Raw genomic sequence first — 22,199 nt, forward strand, 5'->3', positions numbered from 1 at the left:
AAGTAGATGATGAGGTATCCATGTGATGAAGAAGGATGGTGGTGTGGTAACAATAGCTGCCGGTGGAAACAGCTTAGGATCCGCTCAAGTGGTGCTCTGCACAATGAGATGCAAAGTATGCTACATGCTGAAGAATGCTCATGCAGCAGGTGCCACTTGGACAGTGTCGCTCATGGGAAAATTGTTCACTTGCCCAAGTGCCCTAGTACAAAGATGATGAAATCATGCAATGCAAAGGGTAAGATACAACAGGGGGGAGAAGCCGATATCGAAGACAAAGTGCTGAAGCCTGTAGAATACCAAGAAGGGTAGGAACCCCCTCTCAACCTGGATGTAGATGCTGAAGAAGGAAGAGGAGCCTGATGTCGGTCTTCGTGTGGTGCCAAGAACCATAAGGAATGAAGAGAAGGAGGAAGCATCCCAGCTGGAAGAGCTAGGTAGAAGTCACCGCCATGATAGCATCAAGAGAGATGCTGCATGATCCGCCTCGGGAGGGGAAGCCTCCATGCTGGTAGAAGAGCAAAACTCCAAGGATGATGAAACCATGAAGGAACGGCGCACATCCCAAGTCTCTAGCCCAGGGAGGACTGGGCAAATCTACATGTTAGCCCTGCACTGAAAACAAAACCTGCAAAGAAGATCAAAGTCTGCAATCACAGAGGTCGGTAGTGAGATGCTCCAAAAACAAAACTAAACTAAAATGAAAAGCTAATTGAAGGAACAAGTGCAAAGATGCAAATGTGTATGTGTGTGTGGGTAAATGCAGCGGAAGACTTAAAATGTAGAGACAAAAATCCTATGGGCCCGACTCTAAGAGTGCGAAAAATGAATGCTAGACTGACCTAGGGTATCCGAAAGGACCTAGAAACATGCTAGTCTAAGAAGGTGGCCACCATCGTGTACGTCCAGTAGCAGGGCTCTGCCAAGGGAATGCCTGATGAGGTGGGGAGGAAGGTGAGATAGATGCATGAAGTGCAACGGGATAGGAACCTGCAGACCAATCAACCAATCCTTCAGGAGTAGAGAAGGATGGCGGCTAAGGCTGTCCGGGTGCCACATGTCCAGCAGTCGCTGTGGGGGCTAGAGGAGCAGATGGGGCAGCAGCGGAAGGCTAGCCCCACTGGACTGTAAAGTCGTAGTAATCTGCTGAGGCTTTTTAGGTGGAAGACCTTGGGCCTTGGAGCGACATTCCTCGTCCACATGGCCTGCTCTCTGGCAGTGTGTGCAAAACCGGTTTTTCTTAGGGAGTTGCTGCCAGATAGGTCTTGATTCTTTGGTTCCATCGGAGGAAGAGGAGTCACCCTTTGATTGGCTTGCCTTCGCATCTAGCGAGTTCTTGCCACTGGTGGTTTTCCCTCCCGAAGAAGAAGCAACCAACCCCCTCTGCTCTGAATAAGGCTGTGATGAGGATTTCTTGTGAACTTGATCATGCAGCCTTGCGTAACGCAAGAACTGGCACTCAAACTCGTAGAAGGTTGGCAATCGAGGTTGGGAGATGATGTGTTGAATGAAATTGAAGTATTTTGCAGGCAACTTATTCAAGAAGAATGTAACCTGATCGTCATCTGACTTTGGAGAGCCAATAGTAGCGAACTCGCAAGTAACCGTCTATAGTCAGCCAACTTGACTTTCAGATCATCCCCTTCCTTAAGAGAGAACTCTTGAAGCTCAAAGTCGAGATTGATGCGCTGAGTACGATCACGAGCCGCATAGCGGTCGAGAAGGTGACCCCAACGCTCTGACGCGAGCGGGAAGTGCTGCAACTGAGAGTGAAACTCAGGAAGCAATCCCTGCATCAGCTCAACATTGGCTGTAGCATTGCGGACTCTCCATTGACGGATGTAGTCAGGGTGTGTTAAGAAGACTGCTAGGGTTTGCACTGAACACATAGAGTGTATGACTACGATAGAAACACAAAGACACAAAGGGCAAAACTCAAACCCTAAACTCAAACACAAACAGAAGAAGGGAAAGAGAGAACACAACTCTGAAGTGAATGAATGATGTAAATGAATGTAAGAGTGTACAGTGTGCTCAAGGGCAGAGCAATGTCGGAGTGTGACGTCCATCGAAGACGGATCCCAAGTCTGTGATCACCAGTCGGAGTGTAGGAGTGCTGAATAGTGAATGGCAGCAGGCTGGTCACCAAAACGCAGCAGTCTGGAGGCTGGAAACTGGTAAACGCAGCAATGTACCACCGATCGGGGGCTGGAAACTGTGCACAGTCTGCTGTAAACAGCAGGCTGAATTAGTGTCTGAGAGTGTCAGGACCTGCAATGCTGAAAACGCAGGCTGGCTGACCCTGGAGATGATGGACAGCAGGCTGAACAGTAGTCTGGGACAGTTTGGAGTAGTCACCAGCAGTTGAGAGCTGTCGCCTACAGCAATGGACAGGCTGAAGATGATATGGCTGCAGTCGATGATGGTTGGACAGCAGATGGAGGCGGGCTGCAGGCTGGAAACTGAGCGTCAGCAGCGGCAGAGGGTGTGTGGGCTGGTGTAACCTGCAAAACAAGGATGATTGCTGAATGGGGGTAGCCTATCTATTTATATATGTGGAAGGGCTCCCCAAAAATTAGGGTTTCCACTAAACTTTCTCGAACCGCTCCCCGATTTAGGGTTTCCACTGAAGTCTCTCGAACCGCTCCCCGATTTAGGGTTTCCACTGAAGTCTCTCGAACCGCTCCCCGTTTTAGGGTTTTACTCTAAAAGAGCATTTTTAGTGTGTTTTGGGGCTGTTTAAGAGGCTAATCAGCAAAATGCATATTTTAGCTCAACACCCCCTCTCAGGCCCAAAATTGAGCCGAAAGGTTAGGCCAGCCATTGTGATGTTTATCTACCCCAAGGCGTCCCACCCCAAAGCAGCCAAGGCATCAGACAAAGGGTGCACATCGGTTGCCCAGTGGCCTACCAAGACTACAGAGGCGATGGTTATCTTACCAAGGGAATCCAAGTAGTCACCTCAGAGAGGACATGGCATCGGACAAAGGGTGCACGTCGACTGCCTAGTGGCCTATCAAGCCCTACAAAGGCGGATGGAACCACATTGAACTTTGTGTGTGTTTTTTTTTTTTGGTTGAATAAGTCTGGTAAATTTTATGGAATGCGGTTGATTGAGTAATAGTGACCCAGAAGACGAGAGTAGGGAGGGTACACCCAACACATTACAAAACAGTACAAGCTAACCCATCCACTCAGGGTGTTAATGACGAGGAAAAGTAGGTGATGAGGTATCCATGTAATGAAAAAGGATGGTGGTGTGATAACAACAGCCGTCGGTGGAAACAGCTTAGGATCCGCTCAAGTGGTGCTCTGCACAATGAGATGCAAAGTATGCTACATGCTGAAGAATGCTCATGCAGCAGGTGCCACTTGGACAGTGTCTCTCATGGGGAAATTGTTCACTTGCCCAAGCGCCCTAGTACAAAGATGATGAAATTATGCAATGCAAAGGGTAATGTATAATAGGGGGGAGAAGCCGATGTGGAAGACAAAGTGCTGAAGCCTGTAGAATACCAAGAAGGGTAGGAACCCTCTCTCAACCTGGATGTAGATGCCGAAGAAGGAAGAGGAGCCTGATGTTGGTCTTTGTATGGTGCCGAGAACCATAAGGAATGAAGAGGAGGAGGAAGCATCCCAGTTGGAAAAGCTAGGTAGAAGTCACCGCCATGATAGCATCAAGAGAGATGCTACACGATCCGCCTCAGGAGGGAAAGCCTCCATGCTGGTAGAAGAGCAAAACTCCAAGGATGATGAAACCATGAAGGAACGGCGCACATCCCAAGTTTCTAGCCCAGGTAGGACTGGGCAAACCTGCATGTTAGCCCTACACTGAAAACAAAACCTGCAAAGGACATCAAAGTTTGCAATCATAGAGGTCAGTAGTGAGATGCTCCAAAAACAAAACAAAACTAAAATGAAAAGCTAACTAAAAAAACAAGTGCAAGATGGAAATGTGTATGTGTGTGTGAGTAAATGCAGCGGAAGACTTAAAATGTAGAGATAAAAATCCTATGGGCCCGACTCTAAGAGAGTGAAAAATGAATGTTAGATTGACCTAGGGTATCCGAAAGGATCTAGAGACATGCTAGTCTAAGAAGGTGGCCACCATCGTGTACGTCCAATAGCACGGCTCTGCCAAGGGAACGCCTGACGAGGTGGGGAGGAAGGTGAGATAGATGCATGAAGTGCAACAGGATCGGAACCTACAGACCAATCAACCAGTCCCTCAAGGCTAGTGAAAGAGATGGGGTGCTGAGGCTGTACTCGAGCCACATGTCCTGCAGCAACAACGGGTGCTGAAGGAGCAGATAAAGCAGGAGCAAAAGGGTAGCCCCACTGGACTGTGGAGTCGCAACGGTCTGCTGAGGCTTTTTAGGTGGAAGACCTTGGGCCTTGGAGCGACACTCCTCATCCACATGGCTTGCTCTCTGGCAGTGTGTGCAAAACCAGTTTTTCTTAGGGAGTTGTTGCCAGAGAGGTCTTGATTCTTTGGTTCCATCTGAGGAAGAGGAGTCATCCTTTAATTGGCTTGCCTTCACATCTAGCGAGTTCTTGCCACTGGTGGTTTTCCCTCCTGAAGAAGAGGCAACCAACCCCCTCTGCTCTGAATAAGGCTGTGATGAGGATTTCTTGTGACTTGATCATGCAGCCTCGCGTAACGCACGAACTGGCACTCAAACTCATAGAAGGTTGGCAATCGAGGTTGGGAGATGATGTGTTGAATGAAATTGAAGTATTTTACGGGCAACTTATTCAAGAAGAATGTAACCTGATCATCATCTGACTTTGGAGAGCTAGTAGTGGCGAACTTGGTAAGTAACCGCCTATAGTCAACCAGCTTGACTTTCAGATCATCGCCTTCCTTAAGAGAGAACTCTTGAAGCTCAAAGTCAAGATTGATGCGCTGAGTACGATCACGAGCCGCATAGCGGTCGAGAAGGTGACTCCAACGCTCTGACGCGAGCGGGAAGTGCTGCAACTAAGAGTGAAACTCAGGAAGCAATAACTGCATCAGCTCAACATTGGCTGTAGCATTGCGGACTCTCCATTGACGGATGTAGTCAGGGTGAGCTAGTCGAGGGTCCGGCATAGGCTCTAGACCAATGACGAGATCCCAAAGACCCTGTGACTCAAGCACTTGTTGCATGAAATTCGACCAAGTAGTGAAATTTGACCCGTTAAAATGTGTCGTATCCGTGAAGGCATTCTTGGCCGTTGCAACAGGAGTGGTAGTGCTCGGAGATGGATAGTGTGAAAAAGTGTAGTGGGGGTAGCATGGGGGAGTGGAGTACACTTGGGAATGGGCCCTAGAGTGCCCACCAGGCATGCGGGTAGTGTGCAAGGTGGATCCATAGGTAGGGATGGGCTGACTAGGCATGGGCATGGTAGCCACATGAGGAACCCAAGGAGGTGGGATGGAAACACGGGGAGCAGAAGATGGGAATCCCTGCGTAGGTGTAACCCAAGGAGAGTGTGAAGACTCACCATAAGCTGAGGATGGAAACCCCTGCGTATGAGTGGTCATGGGAGATATGAAGCTGGGGATAGTGAGGGGGATGCCCATCACAGTCGACCCAGGAGTTATGGGTGTGCTCATTTGCTGAAAGGCAAGAGGCACTGTGTTAAAGGGTGGCATTCCCCCTAACGAAGTACTATGGTGCAAAGAGGTAGAGAATGGGGTGGAGAAGGAAAAGGTGCTAGGAGCGGAGATGGAAGATCCAACCCCTAGGGTGTGTGATGAAGATGTGGAGTGTAATCCAAGATTTTGGAAAGATGATGAGAGATGATCAAGGTGTGATATAGAAGAGGGTGGGATGGGAGGGAAGTGAGAAGTGTGTGTGATATGCTCAAATGAAACAGAAGCTGTAGATGTACCTGAATTCCGTCTGCTTCGTGAGCCCCCTCTATTGAAGTTCACATACGCAAAGCCATCCGGATCCTGTCCCTCAAAAAAAGAAACATGCGAGGGTTTTGATTCATGCAACACAAAAGAATTGTACAAACCTGACATTGAACCTCGCTGAGATGATGAAGATGGATCGCCAGACGTTTCGAATGCCGTATGTCCTCCATGATCGGAGAGGTGGCCGGCCTCACCAACCGGTCTGGATGTGGTGGCAAAACTGGTAGAAGGGGTGTAAACATCACCATACTTGTTGCGATAGTACTCCTCAAAGTCCTCCTCTGTCATGTTAGTGAAATCTGGTGAAGGTGGAGTGTCGTCCTCCTCACCGAGTCCATAATGCCATCTCAGGGCCTCCAATGATGGAGAAGCCTGATAAGACATCATAGGAACTGGAGAAGAAGGTGTCTAGGACATTGTGATTCGGTTACGAGTTGTATTGTGTGCCTCGCACAAAGACTAGCTCTCAACAATATCTGCAGGATACTCTTTACAAGAGCATCGGCTCTAATACCATGTTAAGAAGACTGCTAGGGTTTGCACTGAGGGGACACAGAGTGTACAACCAAGACAGAAACACAAAGACACAGACACAGACACAGAGGGCAAAACTCAAACCCTAAACGCAAAACTCAAAACTCAAACACAAAAACTCAAACACAAACAGAAGAAGGGAGAGAGAGAACACAACTCTGAAGTGAATGAATGTTGTAAATGAATGTAAGAGTGTACTGTGTGCTCAAGGGCAGAGCAATGTCGGAGTGTGATGTCCACCGAAGACGGATCCCAAGTCTGTGACCACCAGTCGGAGAGTAGGAGTGCTAAATAGTGAATGGCAACAGGCTGGTCACCAAAACGCAGCAGTCTGGAGGCTGAAAACTGGTAAACGCAGCAGTGTACCACCGATCGGGGGCTGGAAACTGTGCACAGTTTGCTGTAAACAGAAGGCTGAAACAATGTCTGAGAGTGTCAGGGCCTGCAATGCTGAAAACGCAGGCTGGCTGACCCTGGAGATGATGGACAACAGGCTGAACAACAGTCTGGGACAGTTTGGAGCAGTTGCCAACAGCTGAGAGCTGTCGCCTATAGCAATGGACAGGTTGAAGATGATGTGGCTACAGTCGATGATGGCTGGACAGCAGATGGAGGCGGGCTGCAGGCTGGACGCGCCAACAGCAGCAGAGGGTGTGTGGGCTGGTGTAACCTGCAAAACAAGGATGATCACTGAATGGGGGCAGCCTGTCTATTTATAGATGTGGAAGGGCGTCCCAAAAATTAGGGTTTCCACTAAACTTTCTCGAACCGCTCCCCATTTTAGGGTTTCCACTGAACTCTCTCGAACCGCTCCCCGTTTTAGGGTTTTACTCTAAAAAAGCATTTTAGTGTGTTTTGGGGTTGTTTAAGAGGCTAATCAGCAAGTAATGCATATTATAGCTCAATACCCCCCAGTGAGGATCACATCCCTTGCCCCCCCCAGTTCGCGCCCGTGCCAGTATGCGCCCCCAAATCGCGGCCCGTTTTTTTCTTTCGCCTCTTTGTTTCGGACATCTGTCTCCGCCTCTGGCCGCCCACGCGACGAGCCAGCTCGCCCGCTTGGCGCCTCCCCCCTCCTATCTAACCAGGCGTGACAACCCCCCCCTCCCCCCCTCCGTCCGCCCAGGCAAGACTTTCCCCTCTCCCTGCCCAGACATTTCGCTGTCCCCCCCCCCCCTCCAAGGCTACCTTTCGCTCCAATTCTCCCCCCTTTGGCGCGCTCCCCCCATCCCCAACCCCGGACCCATCCGCGGTGGATCAAAAACAACAGTTTCTCTTCCCCCCTCCCCCCTCTCCCCCCCGCCCCCTCTCGCCATTGATCCCCCCACCCTCTAGTTGCTCCCTCTATCTGCAGCAACTCTCCCCCCCTCCCCCCCCCCTCCAGGTAGCACTGCGACGTGATTGGTAGTTCTCTCAAAAGGGACGCACAATGGAAACCTTTGGTTAGACGTCGGCGCACTCTGCGAGTGCCCCCCAGTCAAACACCTTGTGCGCAGTCCTCTCTCACGAGTAGCTCTTAGTCATCCGAGCTAAGGAGCTGCAGCTAATGGAAACAGTGATTTATGGTTAGATAGTAGGACATTCCCTAGCCAAGGCCCAGCTTCGGGAATGGCTTTACTCCACGTTGCGCATTGGCACAACGCAGATCGTGGAGGCGGCTCTATTGGGCCAAGGGATCTTCATGGTCCGGCTCAGCTCAGCGGACACAGCTCACGAGTTGCTCACCAATGCACCATATGCGTCCACGAAAGGGGTCATATACATGGTCCCTTGATACAGTGGCTTTACTATGGAGGCGTTTGCACTCCACAACAGGTTTCTTCGGCACTCAATCACCCTTCTTTTCCTCGGCCTGGTGATTGAGTATCGCCAATTGGTGGAAGACTTTGGACGACTCTTCGGCACTATTCTTCCCGCATCTTTCGCGGATGCAGTGAGAGCAGCAAGAGTCCCAAAGGTACGGATGGTAGTGAAAGAGGTCAAGAATATCCCACAATTCCTAGAGATAAAGGCAAGCAGGCATTCCTTTAGGCAGCAGGTCATTGTGATTGGGCAACTAGGGCAATGCCTGCGCTACCACAATTTTGGGCACCAGGCAGCAGTTTGTATGCGTTTCGATGCCAAGGCGGCTCCGCCGACAGGCCCGTAGGTGAACGCCAACGGCTTCACTTGGGTCCAGAGACGACAGTGTTAGAGATCACAGCGAGGCAGGTCAGGCAGGTGCAGTCGGACTTCTACAGCAGTGTGCAGTCGGACTGCACGGCCGGACTGCCACGTGGCAGTCCGACCTGTGCAGGCAGTCGGCTGCATTAAATGCAGCCGACAGGCAGTTTTCTGGCGCCCTATTTTCCCAGATTTCTGGCTATAAATAGCCGACATCTCCAGCAGTCTCCTACACTTCTCTGCTCACAGATTACAGACCGGTGACACGCGCAGATTCTGTCTCTGTTCGCAGATTTCAGACAGGAGACAGTGCAGACTGCAGCAGACTTCGAGGTGAACAGCAGGTTGCATCGTCGAGGTGGAGACACGCAGTCCAGCGCACTGCACCCGTGTATATATCTGCATATCTTTGTATTCAGCACACTTTATATAGCAGATCTTCATCTCCCACTGTCTCTTTCTCTCTCTTCTCTCTCTGGCAGAATCAACCTGAAGAGGAGTTTCTATCGTGACACAAATTTGCGTTTTTTGCGTTTGAGGGCAGACAGGAGGGCTGCGCCTTGGAACAAGGCTGAAGCGAGTGTGGGCGCACAGGAAAGGAGTCCAGGTGGTGGATTTGCTGCTGTTTACTGCTGTTTGACGCGGAGGAAGTTTGAGTTTTCAGCCTACAAGTGCAGGTTTTGCTTTTTCATCGCCTCCGGCGGGTGAAGAAGTTTCAGGACGCGGAAGAGCCTTAGCAGGCTGAGTTTTCACAGTCAGAGGGGGCTGCTTTTGCGTTTGTGAAGGCATTACAGGTGAAGATGTCTACAGAGATTGACTTGGAGTTCCAGTCGATTATGGACCGGAAGGTGCCTGTCTTATCGGGTCTTCCTGCAGATCAGAAGCTCGACGGCGACAACTACCTCATTTGGCGCGTCATGATGTTGGCCATCCTTGAGCCCTATGATTTGGCGGAGCTTGTACAGGAGGAGATCGACTAGCCCTCGGTAAGAGATGAGTCCAAACTCTCTTCCGATGCTCATGCGGAGTTGGCCAAGGCTCAGTCTCATTGGGACAAATTGAATGCCAGGATTCGTTCCTTTCTTTTTCTATCATCTACTACAGCCGTGATCGCTCACATCAAGCACTTGACGGTGGCTCGGGAGATATGGCTGGAGCTTGATCAGATGTACAATCGAATGACCCTTATGAAGCGGGTTTCTTTGGAGGTACAGATGTGGACCTTGTCCGTAGACAAGTCTTCTTCGCTGCGGGAGCACATTAACAAGCTAAGGCAGCTTCAGATGTAGATTCAGAATGCAGGGAAGCCGATTTCCTCCGAAGACATGGCGATCACACTTTTGTCCCAGTTGCCGCCACGATTCGGTACATTTTACTCTGCCCTTATTGCTTCGGGGCGAGAGTCTACTCTTCGGTGGGAAGAGTTGATTCCTATGGTCTTGGACCAACAGGAACAGTTAAAGAGACAGAATGCTTCCAAGTCGGAGGCGCTGATAGGTCAAGCCTCTCAGAAGAAGGGGAAGGACCAAAAGAAGAAGGGGGATAACAAGTCCAAGAAGGACACCAACAAGAAGGACACCAAGGATTCTGGAGCGGTGGCTGCACTCTCATCAGCTGCATTTCTTCATCTAGCTGTCATTGAGGACACTTCACCGAATGCTTCTGATGCTGCGATGACGGCTCCCCAGGCTCGAGAGTGAATCGTTGATAGTGGTGTCTCCCGGCATATGACTCCTTCATCAGATGGTGTTGCCCAGTTGCGACCCTCGCGTGGGCAGATTCTCATTGGAGATAGCTCTTTAGTATCTATTGCAGGTCGGGGTAAGATGCAGCTTATTCCAGATGGACGAGGTGGTACCCATACCGCAGAGGTTTTGCATGTACCAGGCTTAGGGTACCATCTCCTGTCAGTTCATAAGATTTGCTCCCTTGTCCTTTTGGTGGAGTTTGACAGTACGACGGTGCGAGTCCTTGATCGTGGATCGAGGAAGGTTCTATTATCCGGATATGAGGAGAAGGGCATTTATAAATTGAAGTCTTCCACCGCCCTCTCTACTCTTCTTCTTACCTCTCAGTCACAGTCAGAGTTATGGCATGCTCGGTTTGGTCACCTGAACTATGATTATCTTCGGAGGGCGTCACGTGGACAGCTTGTTCGAGGGTTGCCGGATATAGTGGTGAGCCAGCAGCCATGTGTCTCCTGCATTCGGGGGAAGTAGCATAGGGATGCCATTTCCCACACAGCTTCATGGCGGTCTACTTCACCGATGGAGCTTGTATCTACGGATCTATGTGGCCCAATGAGGAATGAGTCCTTGCGTGGGAGCTCGTACTTCATGCTGATCGTAGATGACTACAGCAGGATGACATGGGCCTATTTTTTGGCATTAAAGTCAGAAGCTTTCTCACACTTCAAGGATTGGCTTCTCTTTGAGGAGAACCGATCGGGCCGGAAGTTGAAGACCTTGCGCTCCGACAAGGGCGGTGAATTTGTTTCTAATGAGTTTGCTTGGTTTTGTGCAGATAAAGGTATTCACTAGGAGTTTGCCAATACCAACACTCCTCAAGAAAATGGCATTCTTGAACGGAAGAACCGCAGTGTGATCGAGATGGCGCGCACCATGATGGAGCACCGACAGACCCCTCAGGTTCTGTGGGCCGAGGCTGTGGCTACTGCAGTCCACATCCTTAATCGATCCCCTACTTCGGCCGTGGAAGGGATGACCCCGTTTGAGGCTTACTTTGGGACGAAGCCAGATGTTTCTTACTTTAGGGTCTTTGGGTGTGATGCCTATGTTCACATTCCCAAGGCTCACCGTGATAAATTTAAAGCAGCTTCCCGCAGACAGGTATTTGTTGGCTACAACTCCCAGTCCCAAGGCTATCGATTGTATGATCCCGTCAAGCGGGATGTGTACACTAGCCGCGATGTGCGGTTTGTGGAGGTTCCGGCTATATCAACGGGTGAGGAGCATCCCGTTCTTGGAGATCCAGGGGAGAGTTGGGCTCCTACTACAGTTCCACTGGAGCCCGTGCCTTTTGATTATGATTCTGGTTCTGACATAGAGTCTACTGTTCCACCGGATGCCCCTGTGGAGTTACCACCGGTGGATATTCCAAAATCTTCTGCTGATGGAGAGAGACGAGGGGAGGTTCGGCCTCCTCCTCGCTGGGCCCGTGACACACTTCGTGATTCAGGGATCGAGGGGGTTCCTGAGGAGTGGGGACCGCAGGATGGTCCGCGGCGGTCACGGCGGCACCAGGCACATTCTATGGAGCTTGTTTGCTCTAACTATTGTTTGATGACCCGTGTTATGCAGGATCGAGAGCCCACCTCCGTGAAGGAGGCTTTACAGTCCGCACCATGGAAGAAAGCTATTGAAGCCGAGTTGGAGGCTATTGAGAGGAATGGCACTTGGTCACTCGTGCCCCGCCCCCCGAATAAGAAGGTGATTGGCGTCAAGTGGGTCTTCAAGACCAAATACCTTAGCGATGGTTCGTTGGATAAGCACAAGGCTCGCCTTGTTGCTAAAGGTTTTGCACAGCGCCCAGGGATTGACTGTCATGATACTTTTGCCCCCACAGCTCGTATGGCGACCATTAGAGTTGTTCTTGCCTTGGCTGGCCATAGGAGATGGCCTGTTTACCAGTTGGATGTGAAGTCGGCCTTCCTCAATGGTGATTTGAAGGAGGAGATCTATGTTGAGCAGCCTCCTGGCTTTGGATCTTCAAATGGGAAAGTCTACAGGTTGAAGAAGGCCTTGTATGGCCTCAAGCAGGCTCCGCGTGCATGGAACGAGAAGATTGATTCATTCCTCCAGTCTCAGTTGGGATATCGGCGTTCCAAGGCCGATCCGCAGCTTTATGTTCACACTTCCGAGGATGGTTGTGTGCTTTTTGTATTATATGTTGATGATTTGATTGTCACAGGTGATGATGCACAGCAGGTCCAAGAGACGAAGTCAGCTTTACATCGGACGTTCGAGATGACGGACTTGGGTCTACTCCATTTCTTTTTGGGCCATGAGATTTATCAGTCTTAGAGGGGGATCTTCATCTCTCAACAGAGATATGTATAGGAGCTCTTGGTGTCTTTTGAGATGGAGGATTGTCGGGCCCTTTCTACTTCTATGGATCCGAACTGGAAGGCCACTTCCCATTTAGCTTCTCCTATGGCGGATGCTTCCCGCTATCGTCAGTTGATTGGGTCCTTGATTTGGCTTCTCAACACTAGGGTTGATCTTTGTTTTGCTGTTGGGCTCTTGGCAGGGTTCATGAGTGAACCTAAGACGGTGCATTGGCAGGCTGCTCAGAGGATACTTCGGTATTTGAGGGGGACGTTTGATTTAGGGATTCATTACCCCGCAGGGACAGATGGTTCAGATCTTGTACTTGCAGGTTGGAGCGACTCGGATTGGGCCGGTGATGTGGACCACAGGCGGTCTACTACAAGTTACTGTTTTACCTTGGGTGCAGGTGTTATCTCATGGAGTAGCAAGAAGCAGCCCACGGTAGCCCTTTCGTCTACTGAGGCGGAGTATCGGGCCGCCTCTTCCACCACATGTGAGGCTGTGTGGCTTCGGAGATTATTGGAGGAGCTTGGGTGCCCCCAGACTCGTCCTACTTTGCTGCAATGTGACAATGAGAGTTGCATTGCCTTGGCACGGAACCCTGTTTTTCATGCCAGGACGAAGCACATAGAGATCCAGTACCACTTCATCAGAGAGAAGCTTCTGGATGAGACCATCACTATGGAGTACTGCAAGACGGAGGACAATCTTGCGGATTTGTTTACGAAGGCACTTCCCCAGGCTCTACTTCGGAGACATTCCAGATCCCTCAGGCTTCTGCCCTGCCCAGGCTCTGAGAGGGGGTGTTAGAGATCACAGCCAGGCAGGTCAGGCAGGTGCAGTCGGACTTCTACAGCAGTGTGCAGTCGGACTGCACAGTCGGACTGCCACGTGGCAGTCCGACCTGTGCAGGCAGTCGGCTGCATTTAATGCAGCCGACAGGCAGTTTTCTGGCGCCCTATTTTCCCAGATTTCTGGCTATAAATAGCCGACATCTCCAGCAGTCTCCTACACTTCTCTGCTCGCAGATTACAGACCAGTGACACACGCAGATTCCGTCTCTGTTCGTAGATTTCAGACAGGAGACAGTGCAGACTGCAGCGGACTTCGAGGTGAACAGCAGGTTGCATCGTCGAGGTGGAGACACGCAGTCCAGCGCACTGCGCCCGTGTATATATCTGCATATCTTTGTATTCAGCACACTTTATACAGCAGATCTTCATCTTCCACTGTCTCTTTCTCTCTCTTCTCTCTCTGCGTTCTCTCTCTCTCAGTCCTACGCTTCCGCACCGCTGCACTCTGACAGACAGAGGGGGAGACGGCAAGGGGGGGGCGCAGCCAGCTCATTAGACCTAGCCTCGTTAGCAGGGTACATGCAAGCGTGTGACGCCCCCTCAGCAGAGCACTCCACAGCCCCCCCCCCCCCCAATCCGTTCCACCCGGCAGGACCGTAGCCCTCCACATCCTCCACCCGTGCCACAGACCGCCCCGCCTGAGTCCCCTCACCCACCCACTTGCCATGCATCTCCGTGCATCCCATGATCCTCTTTCCCCCCACCACCCCCCGTGATCCGCACCCGGCTCAGGTGACCCCCCCCCAGACCCACCCCCCCTCCTCCCACAGGGGGTGATGAGCCACACACACCTACCTCCTCCACGTACTAGCAGTCTTCCCCCTCCTACACAGCCACCAGCTCATCCGCCCTTGCCACCCGCCATACTTTCCCGAGACAGGCACAGTTGTTGCCACAAGAGTTCTTCCGCAGTGGCCCATGGTTCTACTTGAGAGTTGCGAAGCGCGGAGAGTTCCCACTACCTCTAGAGGTGGGGATCTTCGTGGTTCGTAAGTCAAGGAGGGACAAGGTCCACCTACTAGCACCACTGAATGGACCAAACTACGCCTTTTTTCTTCAGGCCTCTCACTTAGGGGAATGGACGACCACACATTGAGGAGTTGAAGAGTCAGGTGGCGGATCACATCTCCCAGTGGATGGGAGATGAAGGATTAGCATTGTTTGCACAAAAGTGGCATGGTTGCATGATGGACATTAACTGGTGGGCTGGTGCCGAGGTCCCACACTTGAGCATTATCTTTAGAGCCCCCCCACAGTGGAGAGCTCCAAGGGACGTGATCGAGTGGCCCCCGGCACAAGCGGCCCATTTCTACCAGTGTACAGAGTCGCGCTTCTCAGCATGGCTGATAGATGCACTAATAGTGCCACCTGGTGCATCTATCACCCCTATTGTTCGGCCAAGGGCCACCATGGGGGACTGGAGTTCAGCGTCCAGACCGGCAGCAAAGTGCACTTGCATGCCTCATAGTCTCTCCTCCTCATCAGCAGCATCCACATCGAAAGATGCCTCTTCAGTCAGTCACAGGTTTCCCCATGAGCTTACACCTTGCATCTTGGAATGTGAATAGTCTCCACTACAGTGGGACACGTGGTTCCAAGAAGTTGATTGTTCGGTAGGAGGTGCACCCTGCCCTTGTTGGACGAATTGACATCTTGCTTCTACAGGAGCACAAGCTCACCCCCACCCAGGCCTAGCGGGTTGGGAAGGTACTTCCGAGCAGCTCGCACAATTACTGGGAGCACGCCATAGGTGCCCACGACAGAAATGGAGGCGTATGCACCTCTATTGGCTCGAGTCTCACCGCCTGTGTACGAGATCACAGGACGATAGTGGCAGGAAGGGTTCTATGGATCAGACTGGATATTGGGGACTCGTGCATTGGAGTCCTCGATGTCTATGCCCCTACGGAGGTTAGGGCATACAGCAGGTTCTGGGTGATCGCAGATGGACTCCCAGAGGTGGACTCCTAGATCCTTGGAGGAGATTTCAACAACCTGGAGGCTTTGGAGGACCAACAGGGTAGAGGCAAAAACTAATAGGGCATGGCTGGGGAAGAGCTGGAGGCATGAGAGGTCTTTTTGCTTGCAGTCGGAGCACGTGATGCGTGGAGAGATCTTGCCTTCCACAGGAGGGAGAGGTCTTTGGACTTCTCTTGGGGATACAGGCGACTAGGTGGAGTCTTGTTGGAGCGGCTGGATAGGTTTTATGTGGGAGAGTGGGGCGGCTCTCATGGAGGCCAGATTGAGCGGTTGGTAGGCACCACGTTGTCCGATCATTGCCCGGTTCTCTTGACACTTGACCCCCCAGCATGCCCTAGACACGATCCTGTCGAATCCCTGACTCGATCTATAGGAGGGAGGAGGTGACGAGACAGATAGAGCATATTTGGACCAAAGAGTGGGACAGGAGGGACCGGATAGTAGAGGAGGTTGCAGAGGTCCTAGCCGAGTCGAGCAGAATCTGCCAAGAGGCAGCCATACAGAGCAGGCAGTAGCGCTGGGAGGAGGAGAGAGCACTCCGGTAGGACCTTGTAGCCACGCATAGATTATTGCAGGAGGCACCAGGGGATCCCACCCTCCTGTTAGAGATCACAGCTTGATCAGGGGCAGCAGGGCAGGTACAGCCAGTACGGTGGGTGGCAGCAGTGCAGTCGGACAGGGAGTCGGACTGCACAGTCGGACTGCCACGTGGCAGTCCGACCAGTGCAGTCAGTCGGCTGCATCCGACAGGCTATTTTCTGGCACCCTATTTTTTGGCAGATTCTGGCTATAAATAGCTGACATACCCAGCAGTCTCCCACACTTCTCTGCTCGCAGATTACAGACCGGTGACACGCGCAGATTCCGTCTCTGTTCGCAGATTTCAGACAGCAGACAGTGCAGACTGCAGCGGACTTCGAGGTGAACAGCAGGTTGCATCGTCGAGGTGAAGACACGCAGTCCAGCGCACTGCGCCCGTGTATATATCTGCATATCTTTGTATTCGGCACACTTTATATAGCAGATCTTCATCTTCCACTGTCTCTTCTCTCTCTGCGTTCTCTCTCTCTCAGTCCTACGCTTCCGCACCGCTGCACTCTGACATGGTATCAGAGCAGTGTTAGAGGGCTGACTGAGCGCAGAATCAACCTGAAGAGGAGTTTCCATCGCGACACAAATTTGCGTTTTTTGCGTTTAAGGGCAGACAGGAGGGCTGCGCCTTGGAACAAGGCTGAAGCGAGTGTGGGCGCGCAGGAAAGGAGTCCAGGTGGTGGATTTGCTGCTGTTTACTGCTGTTTGACGCGGAGGAAGTTTGAGTTTTCAGCCTACAAGTGTAGATTTTGCTTTTTCATCGCCTCCGGCGGGTGAAGAAGGTTCAGGACGCGGAAGAGCCTTAGCAGGCTGAGTTTTCACAGTCAGAGGGGGCTGCTTTTGCGTTTGTGAAGGCATTACAGGTGAAGATGTCTATAAAGATTGACTTGGAGTTCTAGTCGATTATGGACCGGAAGGTGCCTGTCTTACCGGCTCTTCCTGCAGATCAGAAGCTCGACGGCGACAACTACCGCATTTGGTGCGTCATGATGTTGGCCATCCTTGAGTCCTATGATTTGGCGGAGCTGGTACAGGAGGAGATCGACCGGCCCTCGGTAAGAGATGAGTCCAAACTCTCTTCCGATGCTCGTGCGGAGTTGGCTAAGGCTCAGTCTCATTGGGACAAACTGAATACCAGGATTCGTTCCTTTCTTTTTCTATCATGTACTACAGCCATGATCGCTCACATCGAGCACTTGACAGTGGCTCGGGAGATATGGCTGGAGCTTGATCAAATGTACAATCGAATGACCCTTATGAAGCGGGTTTCTTTGGAGGTACAGATGCGGACCTTGTCCGTAAACAAGTCTTCTTCGCTGCGGGAGCACGTTAACAAGCTAAGGCAGCTTCAGATGCAGGTTCAGAATGCGGGGAAGCCGATTTCCTCCAAAGGCCGTAAAACACTATTCATCAGCTTCATAAAGGTAGCTGGTGCATTAGTGAGGCCAAAAGGCATCACCAAAAAATCATAATGCCCGTATCTAGTACGAAATGCTGTCTTGGGAACATCTCGTGCCTTAATTCTTACTTGGTGATAGCCTGATCTTAAATCTATCTTTGTGAAGAATTTTGCCCCTTGTAATTGATCAAAAAGATCTTCCATTCTGGGCATAGGAAATTTATTCTTCACCGTTATTTTATTAAGTGCTCTATAGTCGACACAAAGTCGCATAGAACTATCGTTTTTCTTTACTAATAAAATTGGCGAAGCCCAAGGTGAATAACTGGGTTGAATAAACCCTTTATCAAGGTAATCCTTAATTTGTCTTTCAACTTCTTGGTGCTGCGTTTCACTTAACTTATAAGGTGGTTTAGAAATAGGGTGAGTATCCTTATTTGTGTCAATTGGGTGATTTATATCACCCCTATCTGGTGGAAGGCCGCTTGGTAAATCAGAAGGAAATGCATCTTTAAATTCATCTAACAAACTACTTAATTCATTATTTACATTCAACTCACAAACATAAGAAATTTATTGCTTTATATTACAGAAAGTAAAAAGTGTTTTGTACAGGAAGAGACCATAACATGTATACCTGACAAACTTCCTTCTTTATCAGCTTCTGAACCTCAGTAGAACACATCAAAGGATTATCAGATACTTCATGTTCATCTTGAATAACAAAAGTCTTACCATCCCTTTCAAATTCCAATGTATTATGATGGTAACTATGTTTTAAGGATGGTTCCAATCCCCATAGCCACTCCCTCCCTAGAGCAATATCAGCTCTTTCCATGTTCATAATTTGGAAATCAAGTTTATCTTTATATCCTTGAATCTCAATTTCCAAATTGGATACCATTGTATCCCATATTTTATTATCTTGACCTTGCATCATATGAACAACATATTGATGCCCACTCTTTTGTTGGGGAAGTTGCAATTTTTTGACAAGTGCATAATTTATAAAATTATGTGTAGCAGAGTCATCAATCATGACTCTAACCCTCTTTCCAGCTATCAATCCATGCATAATTCATGAACTTGAAATACAAAAATTATGGTAGTATGTTCCCATGAATAAAATTGGTTTATTGATAACCTTTTATATGTATAAACTCGCATAAAACTAAAGACAATAGACTTGAGGCATAATTTTTTGGATTTAATTAAAAAATCAACAATTTTTATCGTATGAATTTCGTATTTTAATATTTATCATAGAAGAATAAATTACATTATATGTTTTAAATAATACAATTTTAAATACACTATAAACAAATGATAAATGTTTTCACTATTTCTTTTTCTATCTAAACATAATGAATAAAGTTTAAAAATAGCTATATAAGTAAAAATATGTATTAGAAATTCAACAAAATTATAGGTTATTTATAATACCTAAAAATTGAAATGGATGTTTTACTAACAATAGTATAGTAACCTTATGCGTGTATATAAGTTAGATGATTATTTTTTGCATGATTTGTGCTCTATTTTGCCATGTTTTGCAACGGTAAACCCTACCCTTTTCCGATTCGATTTCCTAGTCCTAGCCTATGCTAAATACAACAAGAATCGAAAGCAAAAAACTGAAAATGATTTCTCCATGTTTTCCAATCATCAAACAAACAAAATAACCCAAAATACTTACTTGCTTCGAAGATCAAAAAACCCAACTTCCTACCTATCTCAAGCTCCGGTTCGGGGATGAATCCCTTACTTCGATGCTCGATATGAGGCGCGCAAGTGCTCAAGCTTGAATCCGTTGGTCCCGGCAACGGAACCAAAATGTGGGAGCTTTCGCTCAACCGCCAAAACCCACGGACCGCTTATTGTTTCAAGCGTTCCAAGCGAGCTCTAATGGCTATCTCTCACCTAGCCGACGCGTCGTCAATCCTACGAGTGTAGTGAGCTTACCTTGATGCCGAAATGAGTTGCTTCCTCTCTCGCACACACCGGTAGCTCCACGATCCTAGATGCTAGCTCAAGCATCCTCAAGACTTCTCCATCTCCAAGCTCCATCCTCCATAGCCGCACACGCAAGAAAAGAGAAGAGAAGAGAAAGGGAGATGGTGAAGAGCTTCACCCTCTTGATTCCTCACTCCCATACACTCACTCCCTCACACTCTCACACTCCCTCTCTCAAGAGCATACACAAGCAAGGAGGAGAGAAGAAAAGAAGAAAAAGAGAACTCTTGTTAGTCACACACCAAAGAATGAGCTCTCATTCACTTTTTGGATTTTATATACAAAACCCTAAATTCCCATGGGCACCCATCTCTTTTTTACATAACCGGCCGTTGTGGCAAGGTCTTTTCTCTATTTTCCTCTTCTAGCCTTATGCCTCTAGCCTACATCCATCTAATATTTTATATTTGGCACAGGAGGGAGCCTGGCGCTCTTTTACAAGAGTTTTTAGAGCTTTTTGAGGCGCCTTTCATTTAAAATTGCGCTTTTTGCCCCAGCTTAGCTTTAGAGGCCGCCTGCATGTCTTTGCTCTTTTCCCCTCTTTTATCCACTTTTTCCTTTCTTTTTCCGCCATCTTTCTCCGCCATCTCGACTTAGGTTAACAGTAGGATAGGGATCTTGTGACCCGTAATGGCCTAGAATTCCATATCCATCTCAGAAGACATCCTATTCAGCTTCAAATAGACTCGCGCATGCTAGATAGTGCCCCTTTGGCTCCGAAAACATAGCTATCTAGGACTTCTTTGCCCATATGAAGAGGAAACTTTAACACTAGAGGCGATAAAGACTCATATCTGCTCCAAAGAGCTCAAAACAGTCTTTTCCACACTTTGATAGTTGTTCCTGCCACATAAACACCAAATAAGTCTCCTAGCATACATCTCCACTCACTCCAAACATTTGTTGATGCGCAGCCCTCTTGCTTGCACTCATACACTGAACGCAGTCTTTGTGTCACACTGAATCTTCCTCTTCACGTATTTTCCACACTTTGATAGTTGTTCCTGCCACACAAACAGCAAATAAGTCTCCTAGCATACATCTCCACTCACTCCAAACATTTGTTGATGCACAGCCCTCTTGCTTGCTCTTATACACTGAAAACACAGCCTTTGTGTCACACTGAATCTTCCTCTTCACGTCTGTTCACTTCTGATCAGCACCTTGACAGCTTTGTATCATGTTAGAGTGCAGCAATGCAATAGCAGGTGCATGGGCTGATCATAAGAACTGAACACAGAGAGGAGAGAGAGCAGAGACAGAGAACTCTGAGAAGATGAATGCTGAACGAGTGACTAAAGTTGGAGCACAAAAGGACAAGAAGCTGTGTAACATATGCACTCAGCCCAAGGCCTCACACTCTGAAGTACAAGACTGGCAAAGTCTGAATGACTGGTGACCAAAAAGGGTCAGCCTATTTATAGGCTGAAAAGGGAGGAGGAAATGGTGCAGGCCAGCCTGCAGTGATGGCTGAATGGGGCAGGTCAGTTAGACTGGCACAGTCCAACCTGCCCTGGTCCAACTGCCAAGTGCTGCCCGCTGCCCGCTGCTCTGCGAACCTGTCCACCTGCCCACACACATGCCTGCCTGCCCGGAACTGCTGGTACCTGCCCATGTTGCCCTGCCTGCCCAAGATAAATGTATGTAATCTGCTTTTGAAATTGCAGTCTCAATTGCAATGTGTGCTACATTACAACCATAGTTTTCTTATACATGAATCAAATGTCAAACGCAAACACATATGAAAAGATACGAGTATGATTCAGACCCTGGACCTAAATCATATGTGACTCTCGTTTTTAAACATATTTTAACAAATTATGAGAAAAATACTGAACTTACAAGCATATTCAAAACAACTTAAAGATAAATCATAATAGATAACATGTGTTAGTTTCAAAATAAAAAGATATATGTCCAAACTCTAGAGAACAAAAGCGCACAATGCACAAAACTCAAATTAGAATATTGAAGTCTAAGTCAATATAATAACTACCATCAAGCCAACAAGACAATTGTAGATACTAGAGACATGCCAACTATATAGTAGGTACTAGGTAATCGAAAATAAAGGTTGAAAACTCAAAAGAAACATCCAAAAGTAAATTGTAGCCTATAACAAGGCTATAGGCTACAATCTATGGGTACTAGACATTAGTAACTAGCAATAGTCATTGATCTACTTATCATCTTCATCATTCTCAAAAGTGCAATTTTCATCCCCTTTCTTCTCCTCCTCACCATCATCATCATCATTCCACTAATGCGGACCAAGAGAGCTCGACCCAGGAATATCACTAGTGCTTACCCCCGTGTGATAGTGAGACTACAATGTCCTCTTCCTTCTCTCAATGCAAGTAATCTCTCATCATCTTTCTCCTTGTTGAGTGTGTCCAATGAACCTCCTCCATCTTTTCATAGCCTTGTTCCTTAATCTTGTTAATGAGACAAAGGTTTGTATGAATGTATACAAGCTACTCTGTATATTTTGAATTAACTTATTCCTTCTCTTTGTTTGAATAAGTGAAAATGTACTCCAATTCCTCTCACAAGGGGAGACAAAAGACCCTTATGAAAGTATTCTTGTTGCCAATTGCTACAATTTGGGTATGCATGCCCCAAATGTCTCCCACCATTCAACACCTAGATACATTCGTTTCTATCTCTTGCAATGGGCCAAGCAAATATAC

The sequence above is a fragment of the Lygodium microphyllum genome, chromosome 6 (genome assembly GCF_053477565.2).
Source record: "Lygodium microphyllum isolate KBCC chromosome 6, Lygodium_microphyllum_v1.1.10, whole genome shotgun sequence".
NCBI lineage: Eukaryota > Viridiplantae > Streptophyta > Polypodiopsida > Schizaeales > Lygodiaceae > Lygodium > Lygodium microphyllum.